The sequence below is a fragment of the Gorilla gorilla genome, chromosome 2 (assembly GCF_029281585.2).
Source record: "Gorilla gorilla gorilla isolate KB3781 chromosome 2, NHGRI_mGorGor1-v2.1_pri, whole genome shotgun sequence".
Lineage (NCBI taxonomy): Eukaryota > Metazoa > Chordata > Mammalia > Primates > Hominidae > Gorilla > Gorilla gorilla.
In genome coordinates, this window is record NC_086017.1 from 148,041,861 (window position 1) to 148,063,812 (window position 21,952).

Here is a 21,952-nt window from a genome sequence, read left to right on the forward strand (position 1 = left end):
TCACTAGATCTATCATTGACAGCTGCTCCCTGCAGTTATCACCTCTGGGTAACCTCAGTGTTCTGTTTTTGCTTTTTCAGTCAATGAAAACTCAATACTAAATCCTCTCTGTAGTAATATCATCTAATTTCTGATTTCCTGACTAACATATCTCTAAACCTTCCCCAAAGGAAACTACAGCCATCAGCAGGGTACTGTGCTTTGGGAAAATGTCAACATTTAGATTTTTTCAGGGATTACTAGACAGTGGCTCTCAATAGAAATTATACAAACTGAAAAAAGAATGAACAGAGCCTGAATGACCTGTACTAAGTACTAAGAAGTCTAGCATGAGTGTAATTGTAGTCCCAGAAGAAGAGGAGAAACAGAATGGGACAGAAAAAAAAATTTGAAGAAATACTGGACAAAAGTCTCCCAAATGTGATAAAAAAAAAAAGAAATTGAGAAACCAGCAATCCACAGATCCAGGGAATGAAATGAACCCCAAGCAGGATAAATACAAAACCAAAACCAAAACAAACATCACAGTGTAATGAAACATCACAGTGTATTGAAACATCACAGTGTAACTTTTGATAAATATAATGAAAATCTTATAAGCATTCATAGAAAAAGACACCTAGAAACATCAGTGTTAACTTTTGATAAATATAAACAAAATCTTAAAAGCATTCATAGAAAAAGGCATAAGACATACAAGAAAACAATGATAAGAATTACAACTAGTTTCTCACAGATATAATGGAGGCTGGAAAACAAGAATGACATCTTTAAAGTGCTGAAAACAAAAACCCTTTGAATGGCTTCTGATTGCCTATAGGATAAACTCTAAGGTGCTTGATTTCCATAACCTGGTTATTGATTATATTTCTAGCTATCTTCTGCTCTAGCAATATTCTACTATCGTTTAATACCTTTTTATTATGCAGGCTCCTCTATGTGGACAGATTTTTTCTAGTTAATTGCCTGACTAACCTGGCCACACAACTCCTTTCCCCTGTGGCTTAATGTCCTCCTTGCTCTGGACTGTCTATAACAATTTCTAACTATAAGATATCAGGTTTCTGGGAAAGGTCTTGACATGGAGGCTCATTTTTCCCTTTCTTGTGTTCCCAAATTCTTTCATTTTGGATTAATAAAGTAAGCCACCTGCGTGTTTTTAATTGTAGACAGATTAGCTGCCCATATCCAAAGCTCCACGTGTAGTCCCTAGATAAGTTTTGTTTTTGTTTTGAGATGTGGTGTGATCATAGCTCATTGCAGCCTCAAATTCCTGGGCTCAAGCCATCCTCCCACCTGAGCCTCCAGAGTGGCTGGGACTATAGGCACATGCCACTGTGCCCAGCTGATTAAAAAAAATTTTGTTTTGTAGAGACAGGGTCTAGCTCTGTTGCCAGGGCTGATCATAAGTTTTGACTTACATTTTCTTGTTGCCTGATTCTGGTTAGTCCCTGATCCACTCAGCACTAATTAGCAAGGATGATTCCTGTTTTTGGTTTGAGTTCCCCTAAAAGAGAGGAAGCAGCAGCCATGTGCATGTTTATATTTGGAAGCTGGGGAGACAGACTGTGTGAAAGGAAGTCTCTGGGACAGCTCCCACCCCATTAAAACATATACTGCATCCCTTCTAAGTGCAATTACATACATGCCTTTCTGCCTATCTGCCCTTCCAGTCTATGCTTTCCTTTTTCATTGCTGTTTGCTTATTTTTCTTCTTTGACTCCTCTTTTGCATATATTTTTGGAGGTTTCTTAAATTTTTTTAAAGAGTTCCTGTTAAGAATGAGTGATGAGAAAGATTAAAGAAGGAAAATTAAGAGGATAAACTAGCTGGGTGCTGTGGCTCACGCCTGTAATCCCAACACTTTGGGAGGCTGAGGTGGGTGGATCACCTGAGGTAAGGGGTTTGAGACAAGCCTGGCCAACATTGTGAAACCCCATCTCTACTAAAAATACAAAAAATTAGCCAGGTGTGGTGGTGTGTGTGCCTGTAGTCCCAGCAACTTGGGAGGCTGAGGCAGGAGAATTGCTTGAAGCCGGGAGGTGGAGGCTGCAATAAGCTGAGGTGGTGCCACTGCACTCCAACCTGGGCAAAAAAGCGAGACTCCATCTCAAAAAAAACAAAACAAAAAAAACCCTAAATGTATGACTTCAGCATACTTTTTGCTGGGTTAATTTTCCCCACTTAAGGTGGTCATAAGCTACATGAAGGCAAGAACTGTATTTCTGTATTTTACCTGTTGTATTTATATTCACACCTTCTGCCTCCATCGTATGTTAAATATGTAATTAGAATTAAAATTGAGTCAGTCTGTGCTAACAGTTTGATGGGTGATTTTGCAGCAACAGTTTTAACTCTGGACAACAGTTTCTTCAAAAATGAATATAATATCTCAGTCTGTAAACTTTATAAAATGTATCAACAAATAAAACCATTGTATTAGCTTGGGCTGCCATAATAAAATACTAGATTGGGTGGCTTACACAACAGAAGTTTATTTTTTCAAAGTTATGTAGGTTGGGAGGTCCAAAAGAGGGTGCCAGCATGGTCAGTTTTGGGTGAGGGCTCTCTCCCTGGCTTGCAGATGTCTGTCTGCTTGCTATGTTCTCAAATGGAGAGAGCTCTCTGGTGCCACTTTCTATAAAGACATTAATCTTATGGGATTAGGGCCCCACCCTTATGACCTAATTTAATTTTTATTACCTCCCTAAAGGCCTAGCTCCAACTAGAGATGGTCCCTGACTTAAGATTTTTTTGACTTTATGATGGTCCAAAAGCCATATGCACTCTAGAATCTGTACTTTGAGTACCCATAAAACCATCCAGTTTTTCATTCAGTATTTAGTAGATTACATGAAATACTCAATACTTTATTAAAAAATAAGCTTTGTATTAGATGATTTTGCCTAACTGAAGGCTAATGTAAGTATTCTGAGCATGTTTTAGGTAGGCTACGCTAAGCTATGATGTTTTGTAGGTTAGAAGCATTAAATGCATTTCTGACTTAAGATCTCTTCAACTTAATGTGTTTTCAGTTTATGGTGGGTTTATTGGAACATAACCCCTTTGTAAGTTAAGGAACATTTATATAGTCACATTAGGAGTGAGGGCTTCAGTATGAATTTTTGGGGGGGATGCAATTCAGTCCATACCAGTCATGATAAAATATGCAAAGTTATTTAAACCCTTAGAATAAACTCAGAATTCACCGCCATTATTCACTTTGGATGCTAATAACAGAATGTAGACATAGAGTAGCTGTTGCCCAGTGTCATGGTCTACTTGTCCCAGCCAACCTGAGGATAGTACAGCATAAATAGGTAAATTTGTGCTTGACCTTGTGATCCTACATATGGCAGGCTGTCTTAGTCCCTTTAGTGTTGCTAGAAAGGAATACCCAAAGCTGGATAATTTATAAATAGAAAAGGTTTTTCGGCTTATGGTTCTGATGTCTGGAAAAGTTCAAGACTGAGCATCTGCATCTGATGGGAGCCTAAGTCTGCTTCTACTCATGCCAGAAGGCAAAGGAGAGCTGGTGTGTGCAGAGATTACATGGCCAGAGAGGACGCAAAAGAAGAAAGGAAGTGCGACGTTCTTTTTAACCAGCTCTGGTGGAAATAAAGAGAACTCATTTACCCCCTCCCCAGGGAGGACATTAATCTATTCATGAAGGAACCACCTCCATGACCCAGCACTGCCCATTAGTCCCTACCTCCAACACTGGGGATCAAATTTCAACAGGAGGTTTAGGGGAACAAACATCTAAATTACAGCACAGGCCAACCACATGCATGCATTACCAATCACGTAAATAATTTTGAAGTTAAATGCAGAAAACTGCAAACTTTTGAGGCTGATATCCAGGGCCAGGATTAAAATAAAAAGTATTAATGCCTTAAACAGTATTTACTGACCATCTACCCTATTTCAAGGCCCTAGGGAGAAACTGAACAGACATGGTTACCGATTCAACGGAGTTTACAATCTAGGTAGGCATACAGGCAAACCATTTCAATAGCTCGGATGGAGAAAACACCTGTGCTCCAAGGAAGGTACCTAACTGAGCAAGCTTCCCTGAGGAGCGACCCTAAACTGTGCCACAAAGATGGTTAAGAAGAGATGAGGCGGCTGGGCGTGGTGGCTCACGCCTGTAATCCCAGCACTTTGGGAGGCCGAGGCTGGCGGATCACGAGGTCAAGAGATCGAGACCATCCTGGCCAACATGGTGAAACCCCGTCTCTACTAAAAATACAAAAAAATTAGCTGGGCGTGGTGGTACATGCCTGTAATCCCAGCTACTCGGGAGGCTGAGGCAGGAGAATCGCTTGAACCCGGAGGCGGAGGTTGCAGTGAGCCGAGATCGTGCCACTGCACTCCACCCTGGCGACAGAGCGAAACTCGTCTCAAAAAAAAAAAAAAAAAAAAAAAAAGGCAGGTTACGGCGCGGGGGCGGGGAAGGGGCCTGCAGCACCGGCGAGGGGAAGAACCAACTTACTGATGCCTCAGCCAGTGGCTGGAGCCCTAAGAATGGGCAGACCTGGCTCCGAAGGTCCTCTTCATACCACTACTGCCGCCAAGAATGTAAGCTGCCCAAGCACGAGGACACTTTTAGAGGGCCCTCAGACTCAGCTTCTTTTGGTCTGTGCCTCAAATTAAGCACATGTCTTACATTTCTCCCAGGTCCCAATTTTCAGGTCTGCTTTTGTTTTTCTTTGTCGCTCCCCGCTCCTAAGAACCTTCGGCTGGGATGACATTCTTCAGGTGCAGAAACCAGGGGAAAGCTCCCAGAGCAGTGGGGGCTGAACTCAGGACACAGTCATTTTTGCTGTTAAGTCTCTCCTGCAGCGCTGAGGAGGAAGGCTCAAAGTAACCAACCAGAGCAGCCGCAGAGGGAAAAGCGAAGACAGTTCTGGTCCGGCCCAGCGATTCTCACCCTCTAGCTCTCTACTCTCCGCCGCGCAGCCTCCGCTCCCTCCACATCACGCACGGCGCTTGATTGACATGTGGGCCCGCCCAATCCCAGTGCGGCAGAGACCGTTGTCGCGTCAGGGACCGGGGAAGGGGGCGACTGAACCTATCAGATTGGGTCGAGAGTGGGTTTCCTGCCCGCGCGGATCCGCCTGCCCACCGCGCGTGCCCCGCCTCTCTCCCAAGAGCTACGCGGCGGCGGCGGAGCGCAGGCCTCGTGCCTTTACGGCCATCACGGCGGCCGCGGTGGCGTCCTGGAGCCCTCCTCAGGTGAGCTGGAGCTGCCCGGCTCGGCAGCCGGGAAGGTGAGACGGCCTTGTTGGCAGGCAGACACACACACACACACCCCCCCCTTCAGTCCGCTGTCCGTTCATACAGCCTGTTATTCGCTGCGTCGCTTCCTCTTCTCGCGCTGAGTTAGCCCCGGGGGCGCCGTCTGCAGGCTCGGAGCTGAGCCGGAGGGGGCGCGGAGGCTGCTCGGAGGGTCCAGACTTCTGCACCGGGATTCCGCCAGACCCTCGGGCCGTTGCCCCAGGGAGCGTGACCCCGCGGCCTCCTTGTCAGCCCCTGGAGCGCTGTGTCGGGCTGAGAGCCCGGGCGGCCGCCCGTGCGAGCCTGGGAGGTCGAGTGTGCGGCGCGCTGGTTGACTTGTCTGTTTTCTCCTGAAAAAGTCCTTTTGCCAGCTGTGGCGTAATCCGAGGCCGGGAAGGTAGGGACGTGGTAGGAGGAAGGGCGCTCTCACCTCCAGCCCGAGAGGAGGGGAGGCGTCAGTCTGCGCGGTGCTGCGGGTGGACATCTTCGGGACGCGCCCTCTCCCCTCCCCCCACCCACCGGCCGTTTTCTAGTCTCGGGCTGTGACTTTAATGGTCTGGACCTGCTTCAGATTCGTACGCGAGTTGCTGGGGCTGTGAACTTTTGACTTGAGTTGTAATATGTTTGGTAAAACAAAAAACTATTTCGATAGGTTTTGTAACCTTTCTTCTGTATTAACATACAAGTTAAATTCGCCGTTAGAAGCTCAGGAAGCTGGGTTTTGTTCAGGGCTGAGGACGTAACCGTAGGAACGCTCTCGCTGTCAAACTGATGGACCCGGAGTCGCCTGAAAATAATTATGCACGTTAGATTAGGTAAGAAGCCCTAGACATTAGGAAAGAATTAGGTTAAAGAGAATTTCCTAACTCCTCTTTGGGTAGGGAGCAAAGCAGCTCAGTGTCCCTCCAAAACGGGTGTTGCCAAAAGGTACTCATTTGTAAAATTTTACTTTGATAGACGTATGACAAACCAACTATAACGATTTCTTCAGCACCTGGAAACCAGTGTGCCTAGACTCTCAGCCTTCAGCGAGGTCACACAGTAAACGGAGAAATAACCTAAGAAGAAAGTTTTGTTTGGTAATTGTCAATAATATTCGTGCTTTTCTTTTTAAAACACTTTATTTTCTTGTGGGGGTGGAGTCTGTGATATTCTTAAATAGGCATCCCATTCACAACTTGATAGTAATATGCACTGGTTGATAAATAGTACTTTCTTTTCATCTTGACCACAAACTCTGAGACTTCTTTGGGAAAATTGTGATCTGTGGAAATTGGCTGTAATATCCATAAACATAGTTTGCAGAGTGTTCAGATCTACTCAGCTGTTGGCTCATGTATTAAATTTTAAAATGTGTACTTATTTTTCTAGGCATTATCTTTTGTCCAGGTTTTGACAGCGCTTTCAGGTCCATCTAAATAAAATTTGAAACCTACATGTAATGTTTTGTTAGATACTGAGGGAGACCAGGCGGGGTAGCTCAAGCCTGTAATCCCAGCACTTTGGGAGGCTGAGGCGGGCGGATCACGAGGTCAGGAGATTGAAACCACCCTGGCAGACACGGTGAAACCCCGTCTCTACTAAAAATACAAAAAAGTAGCCGGGCGTGGTGGCGGGCGCCTATAGTCCCAGCTACTCGGGAGGCTGAGGCAGGAGAATGGCTTGAACCCGGGAGGCGGAGCTTGCAGTGAGCCGAGATCGCCGCACTGCAGTCCAGCCTGGGCGACAGAGCGAGACTACGTCTCAAAAAAAAAATAAATAAATAAAATGTGTATTTATTTTTCTAGGCATTATCTTTTGTCCAGGTTTCTGCAGTGCTTTCAGGTCCATCTAAATAAAATTTGAAACCTACGTGTAATGTTGGCCGGGCTCAGTGGCTCACGCCTGTAATCCTAGCACTTTGGGAGGCCGAGGCAGGCGGATCACGAGGTCAGGAGATCGAGACCAGCCTGGCCAACACGGTGAAACCCCGTCTCTACTGAAAATACAAAAATTAACCGGGCGTGGTGGCACGCACCTGTAATCCCAGCTACTCGGGAGTCTGAGGCAGGAGAATTGCATGAACCCGGGAGTCGGAGGTTGCAGTGAGCCAAGATCGCCACTGCACTCCAGCCTGGCAACAGAGCAAGACTCCGTCACACACACACACAAAAACAAACAGAAACAGACAAAAAAAACCTATGTGTAATGTTTTGTTAGATACTGAGGGAGACCAGGTGGGGTAGTTCAAGCCTGTAATCCCAGCACTTGGGAGGCCAAGGCAGGAGGATAGCTGGAGGCCAGGAGTTTGAGATCAGCCTAAGCAATGTAGTGAGACCCTGTCTCTAAATTAAGAAAATATAAAAAAATTTAAAAAGGAAAATAATAAAGAAAAGAGATATTTAGTGATACTTCATGGTTCTGGGTTTTTTTCTTTTCTTTTTTTTTTTTGAGACAGAGTCTCTGTTGCCCAGGCTGGAGTGCAGTGGCACTATCTTGGCTTACTGCAACCTCTGCCTCCCGGGTTTAATCGATTCTTCTGCCTCAGCCTCCCAAGTAGCTGGGACTACAGGTGTGTGCCACCATGCCCAGCTAATTTTTTTGTATATATATATTTTTTTCTTTTTCTTTTTCTTTTTTTTTTTTTTTTTTGAGACGGAGTCTCACTCTGTTGCCCAGGCTGGAGTGCAGTGGCGGGATCTTGGCTCACTGCAACGTCTGCCTGCCGGGTTCAAGCAATTCTCTGCCTCAGCCTCCCCAGTAGCTGGGATTACAGGCGCCTGCCACCATGCCTGACTAATTTTTGTATTTTTAGTAGAGGCAGGGTTTCACCATCTTGGCCAGGCTGGTCTTGAACTCCTGACCTCGTGATCCACCTGCCTCGGCCTCCCAAAGTGCTGGGATTACAGGCATGAGCCACCACGCCCGGCCTGTATTTTTAGTAGAGACAGAGTTTCACCATGTTGGCAAGGCTGGTCTCAAACTCCTGACCTCAAGCAATCTGCCCACCTCCGCCTCCCAAAGTGCTGAGATTACAGGTGTGCGCCACCGTGCCTGGCCTATATTCATTTTTCAAAAATTTTCTAGAGTTTTACATTTTCATTGCTTTGTACTTTTACTTTGTCTTATTTTACTTTTTCACCACTGTGTTTTTCAAAGCTGAAGGTGTATTTGATGTGATTATTATAAATCACTTGTCAGGAAGACTTGACTTAATGAATACAGATACAGTTCATTTTTAAAATCATGGTTTAATAATTTTTAGAATTTACCTTTATAATATAGAAAAATAACAAATGTTATCTGCACTAGAAAATTAAATGGTTATTTCATTAATAAGTAAAATTGAAGGGAACTTTTGAAATCACTGAGCAGTTAACAAATTCTCTATAAATACTATGATGTTAGGAAGACGACAAGGCTAAATATGACATTTAAAGATTTAAGGAAACGTTATGTCTGGCTGATCCTCACCTTAAACTCTAATGAAGATAGAATTTATAGTCTTCCCTTCAAAACTGATTCCATATGCTGACTTTGTTTTGGTGACATTACCATGCTTTCAGTTACCCAGACACAAACTTTGGTTTTATCTCTATGCGCGTAACAATATTGGCTGATTTTTGCCAGCCATTTTAATCTTTGAACTACTCACTAGCCTTTAATTGGGTTTTTTGCTTGGTTTTTCTCTCTACTTAGTATGTCTTCCTAAATCTTAGAATTATGCTTCAAACACATCCTTCACTTTTCAGAAACCAGTGATAACTCTCTGTTATCTTCAGAGTATAGTTCAGAATTCATAGCCTAATAACAGTCTGCTCAAACCTGTTTTTCTGGGGCCAGCACTATTTCTTTCTTTTTTTTTAATCAGTGGCAGCACTATTTCTTTATAGGAGCTGTCCACTCTAACCAAACCAATCTCTAATTCTTATTTACTCTTTGTATTTTTGTACCTTCTTATCATTCCTTTTTCTTTCTTTTTTTTTTTTTTTTTTTTTGAGACAGAGTCTCGCTCTGTTGCCCAGGCTGGAGTGCAATGGTGTGATCTCGGCTCACCGTAACCTCTGCCTCCCGGGTTCAAGCGATTCTCCTACCTCAGCCTCCCTAGTAGCTGGGACTACAGGCATGTGCCACCATGCCTGGCTAATTTTGTATTTTTAGTAGAGACGGGGTTTCTCCGTGTTGGTCAGGCCAGTCTTAAACTCCTGACTTCAGGTGATCTACCCATCTCAGCCTGCCAAAGTGCTGGGATTACAGGTGTGAGCCACTGTGCCCGGCCTCTTTCTTTCTTCTTTTTTTTTTTCTTTGAGGCGTCTCACTCTGTCACCCAGGCTGGAGTGCAGTGGCACCATCTTGGCTCACTGCAACCTCCGTCTCCTTGGTTCAAGTGATTCTCCTGTGTCAGTCTTCCGAGTAGCTAGGATTACAGGTGCATGCCACCACGCCTGGCTAATTTTGTATTTTTAGTAGAGATGGGGTTTCACCATGTTGGCCAGGCTGGTCTTGAACTCCCGACCTCAGGTGATCCACATGCGTCGGCTTCCGAAAGTGTTGGGATTACAGGCGTGAGCCACTGTGCCTGTCCAGGTTGCCTAGTCTTTAAAATTTTTTTTTCTCCTAAATTACCAAGTAGCAAATGAAGTAAAATTTTGTCGAATTTTCGCTTTTGGTCCTTTGGCGCAGCCTTCCAAATGTTTTTCCTGTTCCTTATGTTGCTTGCTTGCTTTTCTTTCTTTCTTTCTTTCCTTCTTTCTTTCTTTTTTTCTTTTCTTTCTTTTCTTTTCCTTCCTTCCTTCCTTCCTTTCTTTCTATCTCTCTCTCTCTTTCTTTCTTTCTTCTTTCTTTTTTGACAGGATCTCGCTCTGTTGCCCAGGCTGGAGTACAGTGGCCTGATCACAGCTCCTCATTGTAACTTGAACCTCCCAAAGGCCAGGATTACAGGTGTGCATCAATGTCTGGCTAATTTTTTTTTTTTTTTGTAGAGATAGGGTCTCACTGTGTTGTTCAGACTGGTTTTGAATTCCTGGCCTCAAACGATCCTCCCACCTTGGCTTCTCAACGTGCTGGGATTATAGAGGTGAGCCACTGTGCCTGGTCTGTTGCTTTCCTTTAAACCCATACCCCTTACTATTTTAGTATTCCCTTGGTTTTTAATGTTGTGTGGACTTGAATCATAGAATTATAGAGCATTATTGCTGGAATGTTGGAATCCAACCTTGTGTTTCATAGATAAGGAAACTGAAATACAAATAGACTAGATGCACCAAAATTCAAACATTTAGTGATGGGGGCAGAACAAAGACTCAACCCTTGATCTTCTAACGCAAGTTCTGTGTGTTTATGAAACCATACTACTTCTCATCTCTTGTAATTTTGCCTTATTTGCCTCACATTATTTTGCATTTTGTGTATTTATGCCTTCTCATAGATTGAAAACTTCAGGGCAGGGGAACCTTCATATTTACATTGTAAATTTTTTTTTTTTGAGACAAAGTTTCGCAGTTTTTGCCCAGGCTGGAGTGCAGCAGCATGATCTGGGCTCACTGCAAGCTCCGCCTCTCGGGTTCAAGCAATTCTCTTGCCTCAGCCTCCTGAGGAGCTGGGATCACAGGCACCTGCCACCACACCTGCCTAATTTTGTATTTTTAGTAGAGATGGGTTTCACCATGTTGGCCAGGCTGGTCTCAAACTCCTGACCTCAGGTGATCCGCCCACCTTGGCTTCCCAAAGTGCTGGAATTACAGGCATGAGCCACCGTGCCCAGCCTTACATTGTAAATTATTTAAACAATGATTTAAAGTCTATATACAGTTTCTTTCCCCTATGCTTGTTAGATGTATTAACACCATTAACAAAAACAATATTGTCATGTTTACCATTGAGTTTTTTTTTTCTTGAGACGGAGTCCTGCTCTGTCACTCAGGATGGAGTGCAGTGGGGCAATCTCGGATCACTGTACCCTCTGCATCCCAGGTTCAAGGGATTCTCCTGCCTCAGCCTCCTAAGTAGCTGGAATTACAGGTGCCTGCCACCATGCCTGGCTAATTTTTGTATTTTTAGCTGAGACAGGGTTTCACCGTGTTGGCCAGGCTGATCTCCAACTCCTAACTTCAGTTGATCAGCCTGCGTTGGCCTCCCAAAGTGCTGGGATTACAGGGATGAGCCACCGCACCTGGCCAATGTTTACCATTGAATTCTATCATCTGCTAAAAAATGAATCTCTTAAAGGTTTTACTGCTGCGATTTAGTTTGTCTTTTTGAATCTCTTGATAATGCCAATTAATCTTTGGAGGCCTTGAATGTGGATACAGAACAATGTAATGATTTAGAGGAAACCTGGAGGGCTTATCATATAACTAAATGCAGTGATCTAGCTGTAATGTTCTTTTTGTCTTTTGAGTGTTAGAACTGTAACACCTTCACATTTTGCTACTTTTTGTCCTCTTGTTCATCTGTCAGGAACCATCACTTCTTGTTGAGCAAGACAAGACAAAATATCTTGTTGAGGCCGGGCGCGGTGGCTCACGTCTGTAATCCCAGCACTTTGGGAGGCTGAGGCATGCGGAGCCCCTGAGTCCAGGAGTTTGAGACCAGCCTGGCCGCCATGGTGAAAGCCCATCTCTACTAAAAATATAAAAAAATGAGCCCACCGTGGTGGTGCATGCCTGTAGTCCCAGCTACCCGGGAGGCTGAGGCAGGAGAATGGCTTGAACCCCAGAGGCAGAGGTTACAGTGAGCCAAGATCATGCCATTCCACTCCGGCCTGGGTAACAGAGCAAGACTCTGTCTCAAAAAAAAAAAATTTTTATTTGTTCCGCTAGGCCTGATGGCTCACTCCTGTAATCCCAGCGCTTTGGGAGGCTGAGGTGGGTGGATAACTTGGTCCCAGGAGTTCGAGACCAGCTTGGCCAACATGGTGAAACCCTGTCTCTACTAAATACAAAAATTAGCTGAGTGTGATGGCGAATGCCTGTAATCTCAGCTACTCAAGAGGTTGAGGCAGGAGAATCACTTAAACCCGGGAGGCGGGGGTTGCGGGGTTGTGAGATCGCGCCACTGCACTCTAGCCTGGGTGACAGAGCGAGATTGTCTCAAAAGAAAAAAAAGAAAGAAAGAAAAATCATTTGTTCCATTTGGTGAGTTAGAGTGCTTTTATATGTTTGTTCTTCATGTTTATTTTTCCTCTTAACTCTAAAGTTTCTGTAACAGAAACCATGTAGGGTTGCTTTCGTATTTTTCTTACGTGTGTGTAACAGTAGTTGAATGCTGTAAGACAGCATAGAAAACTATCAGGTAAAATCTCTCTGTGGAGGGAAAGGAATGCTTATTCTCTTGGTCTGTTTTTCATTTATTTTTTGGTTGTTAATAGTTGCTTTTTCTATTTGTTTAAATTATCAGTTAAAAAAACCTGTTAAAACACTGATTCTCTTGTTTCTATTCCTGAAATTGTAAGTAATGATTGCTGAATTGGACATGAATATGGTATGGATAATTTTTGCTTTTGTTCAAACAGCCAGTTGAATAAAACAAGCAGTGAAAATATGTGGAAATATTTAAAAGAATGGATGTTTCTCAAAAGTTTTTTTTTTTTTTAAAGAATCATCCTGGCCCAGCGCAGTGGCTCACGCCTGTAATCCCACTGGGAGGCCGAGGCAGGTGGATCGCTTGAGGTCAGGAGTTCGAGACCAGCCTGGCCAACATGGTGAAACCCCGTCTCTACTAATAATACAAAATTTAGCTGGGCGTGGTGGTGCATGCCTGTAATCCCAGCTACTTGGGAGGCTGAGGCAGGAGAATCATTTGAACCCAGGAACCAGAGGTTGCAGTGAGCCGAGATCATGCCACTGCACTCCAGCCTGGGTGACAAGGAGAGACTTAATCTCAAAAAAAAAAAAAAATTCATCCTTTTCTTCCAAAAATTTTAGCACATATTTTCATATGTTAGTGTGTAGATCAATTCAAATAATAGATACAACAAATACTGTAATATGTTGTGTACCTTGTAATTATTCCAGCTGTATTGCAGAAATATTTTATAAATTTAATAGGGCTGGGCAGTTTTCTTTGGAAATGCTTGATCATTTGCAAGTACTACATGCTCTTGAATAATATATTTTCATTTTTAGAAACATTTAGAATATTTAGTGTACAACCCCTGTCTCCCAGTAATTCTGCTGCCCAAGGAAATCAGTTACTTTATTTTTTCTTTTCATTTCTTAGCTATAGTCTTTAAAAAAAAAAAAAAAAAAAAGGCCTGTGAGGTCTTGCATGATTTGGCTTTTGCCTACGTCTCGCTTCATCTCTTGCTTTTGTCTCTTTCCTCTTTCAGCCTTGAATAGCTTAGCCCTTTTTTGCTTTGGTGTCTGTGATCATGCTCTTCCCTCAGGGCAGATGGCTCCTTTAGGTTAATCAGCATTAAGTTTGGCTACTAGTATCAGACAGATGCCAAATATTAATTTCTCTCACACCAGAGAAATCCAGGGTTGGCTTGGCATTCATTTATTAAATGTTATTTCCAGGTGTGTGTGTGTGTTTTGCTATTGTAAATTTTGCAATAAAGATCTTTGTATATAAGGCTTTACATTTTTTTTCCTTTTGATTAATTCCTGTTGTGGATCCAACTAAAAAGCTTACTAATTTTTTTAAAAAAAATTGTTTAGTCTGGGCATGGTGGCTCATGCTTGTAATCCTGCACTTTGGGAGGCTGAGGTGGGAGGATGCCTTGAGGGTAGGAGTTAGAGATCAGCCTGGGCAATATAGCAAGAGCCGGCCTTTACAAAAGTAAAAAAAAAAAATTAGCCAGGTTTGGCTGTGAGCGTCTGTAGTCCTAGCTACTTGCAAGGCTGGCGGGAGGATTGCTTGAGTCCAAGAGGTCGAGGCTGCAGTGAGCTATGATCGCGCCACTGTACTCTAGCTTGGGGGACAGAGTGAGACGCTGTCTAAAAAAAACAAAATTAAAAATTTGTTTAGAGAAAGTATCTTTAAATGTTTATTGAAAACTGCACAAATTTAAATGTATAGAATGTTTATATTTGTAGATATCTGTGTAGTCATCACTCAAATCCAGATGTGGAACATTTTTAGTGTTCGAAAAGGCTCTCTTGCGCCCCCTCCAATCAGTGTCTCTTTCCCTCTCAAAGGTAATCACTATTCTGTCCTCTATCGCCATAAATTATTTTTGCCTGTTTTTGAACTTTATATAAATGTAACTGATATGGTTTGGCTGTGTCCCCACTCAAATCTCATCTTGAATCGTTACTCCCACAATTCCCACGTGTGGTTGGCAGAACCTGGTGGGAGGTAATTGAACCATGGGGGTGGGCCTTTCTCATGCTGTTCTTGTGACAGTGAATAAGTCTTGTGGGATCTGATGGTTTTAAAAACGGGAGTTTCCCTGCACAAACTCTCTTCTCTTATCTGCCGCCATGTGAGAAGACATGCCTTTAACCTTGTGCCATGATTGTGAGGCCTCCCCTGCCATGTGGAACTGTAAGCCCATTAAACCTCTTTATTTTGTAAATTGCCCAGTCTCAGGTATGTCTTTATCAGCAGCATGAAAACAGATTAATACAGTAAATTGGTACCAGTAGAGTAGAGTGCTCCTGAAAAGATACCCGAAAATGTGGAATCAACTTTGGAACTGGGTAACAGGCAGAGGTTGGAACAGTTTGAAGGGATCAGAAGAGGACAGGAAAATGTGGGAAAGTTTGGAACTTTCTAGACTTGTTGAATGACTTTGCCCAAAATGCTGATTGCGATATGGACCATAAAGTCCAGGCTGAGGTGGTTTCAGATGGAGATGGGGAACTTGTTGGGAACTGGAGCAAAGGTGACTCTTGTTATGTTTTAGCAAAGAAACTGGCGACATTTTGCCCCTGCCCTAGAGATCTGTGGAACTTTGAACTTGGGAGAGATGATTTAGGGTGTCTGGTGGAAAAAATTTCTAAGCAGCAAAGCATTCAACAAGTGACTTGGGTGCTGTTAAAGGCATTCAGTTTTACAAGGGAGGCAGAGCGTAAGTTTGGAAAATTTGCAGCTTGACAGCGTGATAGAAAAGAAAATCCCCTTTTCTGAGGAGAAATTCAAGCTGGCTACAGAAATTTGCATAAGTAATGAGGAGCTGAATATGAATCCCCAAGACAATGGGGAAAATGTCTGCAGGGTGTGTCGGAGGTCTTCATGGCAGCCCCTCCCATCACAGGCGTGGAAGCCTTGGAGGAAAAAGTGGTTTCGTGAGCCAGACCCAATGTCCCTGTGCTATGTGCAGCCTAGGGACTTGGTGTCCTGCATTCCAGCTGCTCCAGCCGTGGCTGAAAGGGGCCAGCGTAGAGCTTGGGCTGGCTTCAGAGGGTGCAAGCCCCAAGCCTTGGTGTTGATGCTGCAATGTGGTGTTGATGCTGCAAGTGCACAGAAGTCAAGAATTGGGGTTTGGGAACCTCCACCTGCATTTCAGAAGACGTACGGAAATGCTTGGATGCCCAGGCAGAAGTTTGCAGCAGGGGTAGAGCATTCGTGGAGAACCTCTGCCAGGACAGTGCAGAAGGGAAATGTGGGGTCAGAGCCCCCACACAGAGTCCCTACTCGGGTACCGCCTAGTGGAGCTGTGAGAAGAGGGCCACCATCCTCCAGACTCCAGAATGATAGATCCACTGACAGCTTGCACCATGTGCGTGGAAAAGCTGCAGACACTCAATGCAAGCCTGTGAAAGCAGCCAGGAGAGAGGCTGTACTCTGCAAAACCACAGGGTCAGAGGTGCCCAAGACCATGGAAATCCACTTCTTGGATCAGCGTGACCTGGATGTGAGACATGGAGTCAAAGGAGATTATTTTGGAGCTTTAAGATTTGACTGCCCTGCTGTATTTTGGATTTGCTAGAGGCCTTTAGCTCCTTTGTTTTGGGCAATTTCTCCCATTTGGAATGGCTGTATTTACCCAATTCCTGTACCCCCATCTTATCTAGGAAGTAACTACCTTGCTTTTGATTTTACAGGCTCATAGGCAGAAGGGGCTTGCCTTGTTTTGAATGAGACTTTGGACTGTGAACTTCTAAGTTAATGCTGAAATGAGTTAAGACTTCGGGGGACTGTTGGGAAGGCATGATTGGTTTTGAAATGTGAAGACATGATATTTGGGAGGGGCCGGGGGCGGAATAATATGGTTTGGCTGTGTCCCCACCCGTATTTCATCTTGAATTGTAGCTCCCACAATTCCTGTGTGTGGTGGGAGGAACCTGGTGGGAGGTAATTGAATCGTGGGAGTGGGCCTTTCCTGTGCTTTTCTTGTGATAGTGAATAAGTCTTATGAGAACTGATGATTTTTAAAAACGGGAGTTTCCCTGCACAAGCTCTCTTGTCTGCCGCCACGTGAGACATGCCTTTCACTTTGCGCCATGATTGTGAGGCCTCTCCAGCCACATGGAACTTTAAGTCCATTAAACCTCTTTCTTTTGTAAATTGTTCAGTCTTCATCAGCAGCATGAAAGTGGACTAATACAGTAACCATACAGCTTGTATACCTTTTTGTGAATGGCTACTTTAGCTTAACATTGTGTTTGTGAGATTCATTTATGATGTAGAGTGCAGCAGTAGTTCCTTTTCAATGATGGTAGTATTCCATTGGATGAATATAATGTAATTTTAAAAAATTGGACATTTGGCTTTCAGTTTTTTGGCTATTGTGAATAAAGCTGTTGTCAACATTCATTTACAGTTTTTTACATTTTTTATAATTTTTTTGAGATAGAGTCTTGCTCTGTCACCCAGGCTGGAGTGCAGTGGTGCGATCTCAGCTCACTGCAACTTCTGCCTCCCAGGTTCAAGTGATTGTCCTGCCTCAGCCTCCCGAGTAGGTGAGATTACAGGCGCTTGCCACTACACCTGGCTAATTTTTATATTTTTAGTAGAGATGGGGTTTCACTATGTTGGCTGGGCAGGCTGGTCTCGAAGTCCTGACCTCAGGTGACCCGCCCACCTTGGCCACCCAAAGTGCTGGGATTACAGGCATGAGCCACCACGCCTGGCCCGTTTACAGGTCTTTAATGAACTTACACACTCATTTCTCCTGGCTGTATATACACATTGGAGTACGCCTGGCCCGTTTACAGGTCTTTAATGAACTTACACACTCATTTCTCCTGGCTGTATATACACATTGGAGTAGAATTGTGCTGTCTTTATCTAGCAGTTTTTGAATCTGCTTGATCTGGCCCTCTATGGCTGATACATAGTAGTTTCCTGGCATTTCTTCCTTTCTGATAAAACTAGCTACTCCCTTTGTCTTTCTCCTGTGTTAAATCTTTTTTTTCCCTTTCCATGAATCATATAGTGTTTTTGTTTGTTTTGTTTTTTGTTTAACCTCTCCATTTGATGGAGTATATCATACAATAGATTCCTGTGGAAGACTGAAATCTTGCATTAATGAAAACTTTTTTTGACGTTCATGCTTGATTTGGTTGGCTAAGGATTCTAGGTTGGAAATAATTTGCCTTCAGAATTCTGAAGGCCTTGCTGCATTGTTTTCTAGCTTGTCATCCTTTTGAGAAGTCTGAAGACATTCTAATTCTTGATCGTAAAAATGTTTTGCTTTTCTGGAATTTTGTGTTTCCTATATTCTGAAATTTCATACGGTTGTAGCTTGGTGTCACGTCTATTTTTAACAATTTTTCTTAGATATTTGTGTACCTTCTGAATCTATAAAATTCATTAGTTCTGGGACATTTTCTTTAATTATTTTATTGACCGATGTATTAGTCTTTGAGGACTGTCATAACAATACCACAGTCTGCTCTCTGTTTGTCTGTTGTTGGTGTATAAGAATGCTGTGATTTTTGCACATTGATTTTGTATCCTGAGACTTTGCTGAAGTTGCTTATCAGCTTAAGGAGATTTTGGGCTGAGACAGTGGGGTTTTCTAGATATACATTCATGTCGTCTGCAAACAGGGACAATTTGACTTCCTCTTTTCCTAACTGAATACCCTTTATTTCCTTCTCCTGCCTAATTGCCCTGGCCAGAACTTCCAACACTATGTTGAATAGGAGTGGTGAGAGAGGGCATCCCTGTCTTGTGCCAGTTTTCAAAGGGAAATGGAAAACAAAAAAAGGCAGGGGTTGCAATCCTAGTCTCTGATAAAACAGACTTTAAACCAACAAAGATCAAAAGAGACAAAGAAGGCCATTACATAATGGTAAAGGGATCAATTCAACACGAAGAGCTAACTATCCTAAATATATATGCACCCAATACAGGAGCACCCAGATTCATAAAGCAAGTTCTGAGTGACCTACAAAGAGACTTAGACTCCCACACATTAATAATGGGAGACTTTAACACCCCACTGTCAACATTAGACAGATCCACGAGACAGAAAGTCAACAAGGATACCCAGGAATTGAACTCAGCTCTGCACCAAGCGGACCTAATAGACATCTACAGAACTCTCCACCCCAAATCAACAGAATATACATTTTTTTCAGCACCACACCACACCTATTCCAAAATTGACCACATACTTGGAAGTAAAGCTCTCCTCAGCAAATATAAAAGAACAGAAATTATAACAAACTATCTCTCAGACCACAGTGCAATCAAACTGGAACTCAGGATTAAGAATCTCACTCAAAACCGCTCAACTACATGGAAACTGAACAACCTGCTCCTGAATGACTACTGGGTACATAACGAAATGAAGGCAGAAGTAAAGATGTTCTTTGAAACCAACGAGAACAAAGACAGAACATACCAGAATCTCTGGGACACATTCAAAGCAGTGTGTAGAGGGAAATTTATAGCACTAAATGCCCACAAGAGAAAGCAGGAAAGATCCAAAATTGACACCCTAACATCACAATTAAAAGAAACTAGAAAAGCAAGAGCAAACACATTCAAAAGCTAGCAGAAGGCAAGAAATAACTAAAATCAGAGCAGAACTGAAAGAAATGGAGACACAAAAAACCCTTCAAAAAATTGATGAATCCAGGAGCTTTTTTGAAAGGATCAACAAAATTGATAGACCGCTAGCAAGACTAATAAAGAAAAAGAGAAGAATCAAATAGACGCAATAAAAAATGATAAAGGGGATATCACCACCGATCCCACAGAAATACAAACTACCATACTTTGTTTTCTAGCTTGGCTTTTATGAACATCCTTCCGTGTCAGTGTATATATAAATCTAAAGGTTTTTTTTTTTTTTTTTAAAAACCAAAAAGCTTTGCCTACTTTGTCTCTGTTATAAAGTTCCTGATTTTCTTTAATAGAGCTGTTTCTACTTTTATTCCTACAAAGAATATACATTTTTTTTTAGGTGGCTAAAAACTTCATTTTTTTCTCATCTCTAGTATGAGAGTAATACTTAGTCAAAGGATAGCTGTAATGCTACAATGAGAATTTACAAATCACTGTAACTGCTAAGCAGTGTTTGGTATCCATGAAGAGCTTGTCTGGATCTCCCTTCCTGCCTAAGATCAATTTCTAAATGTAAAATAACTGGTTTCAAAGATATAGATGTTTATTTAAAATGTTGCTGACTGTTGCCAAACTGCTATTTAGAAAAGACATTCCAATTTACACCTTTACCACAGTGTTTTTTAACTCTGTGTTATCATTCTTTCTAATCTTTGCCAGCATGGTAGGCAAAAAATGGACAAAACTAAAAGGAGAATTAGACAAATCCATAAGCATAATATGAGATATTTCAGCTTGCCTCTCTGAGTAATTAGAATAATGAGACAAAAATACATAAAAGATTTAAACACTATAATTATCAAATGAATCTAATTGACATGCATTGAACATTTCACCTAATACCTACAGAATGCAGATTGTTTTTAAGTGCCTATGAAAGTTTTTCCCAAATTGACACATGCTGGACAATAAAAAAGATCAAAATAATCAATTCTTGAGTGTTTTCTGACATGTTGGAATTAAGCGAGAAATGGATTACCAAAAAAACTAGAAAATTGTCAGCTGTTTGAAAATAAGCAATATATTCCTGAGAAACTCGGGGATTAGAGAAGAAATAACATTAAACTATTTAGAACAGAACCATGAAAATATAGTATAACTTAAAGGATGTGTATAGAGCCATGCTTAGGGGAAGAGTTATAGCCTTCAAATCTATACATGAGAAAGAATGAAGGCTAAAAATAATTGAAAGGACTTCTAAATAAAGATGGCTAAGTGAAAGACACATTTACTTTTACTCCCTTTGATAGCCCAGCAAGGTGACGGTAAAGGATACTTTTAGAAGATTTGAACTACACAGGTAAAGAGAATGAAAGAAAAGACGGCAACAATAAAATCTGGAAACTGGAAAGCGAGTGAACTGATGGGAAACTTCTTAGTGGACTTAAAAATGTTCAATCCTAACTGGCAGGAGCAAAAGTAGAAAATACTGCTTAGGCTCAGGAATTGGCAGCATCAGGTATTTTTGGCAGGGAGGGTGGTGCTAAAAACAGGAGGATTTCTTGAAAATCTGTTTAAGAAGCAGCTCAGTCATAATAGCCCCAAAGTAGAAGCAACTCAGATGTCCATCAGCTGATAAATGGTTACATGTAATGTATATCCACACAATTAAATACTATTTGGCAGTAAAAAGGAATATAGAACTGATGCATGTTATAACACGATGAACCTTGAAAGCATTATGCTGTGAAAGAAGCCAGTCACAAACAACCACAGTATTGTATGATACATGCTATAACACAGATAAACCTTTAAAACATGCTAAGTAGGCCGGACATGGTGGCTCACACCTGTAATCCCAGCACTTTGGGAGGCCAAGACGGGCAGATCACTTGAGGTCAGGAGTTTGAGACCAGCCTGGCCAACATGGTGAAACCCCATCTCGACTATAAACACACAAATTAGCCGGATGTGGTGGCGGGCACCTATAATCCCAGTTACACGGGAGGCTGAAGCAGGAGAATCGTTTGAACTGGGGAGGTGGAGGTTACAGTGAGCCAAGATAGCAACACAGCACTCTAGCCAGGGCGACAGAGTGGGATTCTGTCTCAAAAACAAACAAACAAATGTGCTAAGTATACTAAAGACCACATTGTATGATTCCATTTGTATGAAGTATCCAGAAATTGTGTATTTGTAGAGATAGAGTGGTTGCGTAGGACTGGGAGTAGGGGAGGTTAGAGGGAAATGGGAAGTGACTCTAGGGTATGGAGTTTCTTTTTGGGGTGACAAAAATTTTCTAAAATTAATTGTGGTAATAGTTGCACAACTCTGAATAGACTAAAACATTGAATTGTATACTTTAAATGAGTGAGTTTTATGATAATCTGAGTTGTATCTCAATAAAGCTATTTTTTTTTTTAAGAAAGGTTGAGTCTAGATTCCTTCATTAGTTTGTATCACCAAGTTACTGCCTTCTTGAGTACCCCAGCAAGAAGACTGACTATTGTTTCTGACACTGAGGGTAGGCACTAGACACAATTGGAGGTCAAGCGTTCTACAGAAAACACTGAATTAAGTTAAAATGCTCAATATTGAGACCGTTACTGAGGCCTCTTCTCTTTGGCTTCCAGAATTCTGACAATCAAGTAGGAATTTGGAGGATGGTTCTCTTACTAACCCAAGAAGAGAATCTGTGTTATTTACAATAGCTTTTATGGCCCTCCTTTTAAATATGAGGAGATAATCAAGGATCACCAGACATGTGAAGAAAGCTTCTCATATAAGA

The 21,952-nt window shown here is 42.4% G+C and overlaps 1 protein-coding gene and 1 long non-coding RNA gene across 11 annotated transcripts in view; one reads left to right on the plus strand and one right to left on the minus strand.

Annotated features, from left to right (window-relative positions):
* The window catches only part of LOC129532746 (uncharacterized), a 29,304-nt gene extending 24,726 nt beyond the window's left edge, over positions 1-4,578 (minus strand). The window contains exon 1 of the long non-coding RNA XR_008678655.2: positions 4,496-4,578. This is a non-coding gene — a long non-coding RNA (uncharacterized lncRNA). The remainder of the gene's footprint in view (positions 1-4,495) is intronic.
* Positions 4,579-4,881: 303 nt separating this feature from the next.
* The window catches only part of NCK1 (NCK adaptor protein 1), an 89,364-nt gene continuing 72,293 nt past the window's right edge, over positions 4,882-21,952 (plus strand). For 3 of the 10 annotated variants that reach the window (XM_063704234.1, XM_063704235.1, XM_063704233.1), the window contains exons 1-2: positions 5,138-5,238; positions 10,242-10,336. The gene's annotated coding sequence lies outside the window, so the exon portion shown is untranslated. Of the gene's footprint in view, positions 5,678-6,237; positions 6,360-10,241; positions 10,337-21,952 lie in introns of all 10 variants that reach the window. The other 7 variants (XM_063704232.1, XM_055383673.2, XM_055383671.2 and 4 more) reach the window with 7 other exon arrangements.